The sequence below is a fragment of the Arachis duranensis genome, chromosome 10 (assembly GCF_000817695.3).
Source record: "Arachis duranensis cultivar V14167 chromosome 10, aradu.V14167.gnm2.J7QH, whole genome shotgun sequence".
In the NCBI taxonomy this organism is placed as follows: Eukaryota; Viridiplantae; Streptophyta; class Magnoliopsida; order Fabales; family Fabaceae; genus Arachis; species Arachis duranensis.
This window is the reverse complement of record NC_029781.3, coordinates 58293578-58294329: the sequence shown is the minus strand read 5'-3', so window position 1 is coordinate 58294329 and position 752 is coordinate 58293578.

Sequence of the window (752 nt, the reverse complement as noted above, 5' to 3'; positions counted from 1 at the left end):
CCCAACTAGAGGTGTCCAGGGTTCTTAAGCACACTCTTATTGCCTTGGATCACAACTTTATTTCTCTTTTTCTCTTTTTTTTTTCGTTTTTCGCTTTCTCTCTTTTTTTTTTGTATTCACTGCTTTTTTCTTGCTTCAAGAATCATTTTTATGATTTTTCAGATCCTCAGTAACATGTCTTCTTTTTCATCATTCTTTCAAGAGCCAACATTCATGAACCACAAATTCAAGATACATATGCACTGTTTAAGCATACCACAAATTCAAAAGACATATGCACTGTTTAAGCATACATTCAGAAAACAAAAGTAGTGCCACCACATCAAAATAATTAAACTGTTATAAAATTCAGAATTCATGCAATTCTACTCTTTTTCAATTAAGAACATTTTTCATTTAAGAAAGGTGATGGATTCATAGGACATTCATAACTTTAAGGCATAGACACTAAGACACTAATGATCACAAGACACAAACATGGACAAACATAAGCATTAATTTTTGAAAAACAGAAAAACAAAGAACAAGGAAATTAAAGAACGGGTCCACCTTAGTGATGGCGGCTCTTTCTTCCTCTTGAAGATCCTATGGAGTGCTTGAGCTCCTCAGTGTCCCTTCCTTGTCTTTGTTGTTCCTCTCTCATGATTCTTTGATCTTCTCTAATTTCATAGAGGACGATGGAGTGTTCTTGATGCTCCACCCTTAGTTGTCCCATGTTGGAACTCAATTCTCCTAGGGAGGTGTTTAGTTGC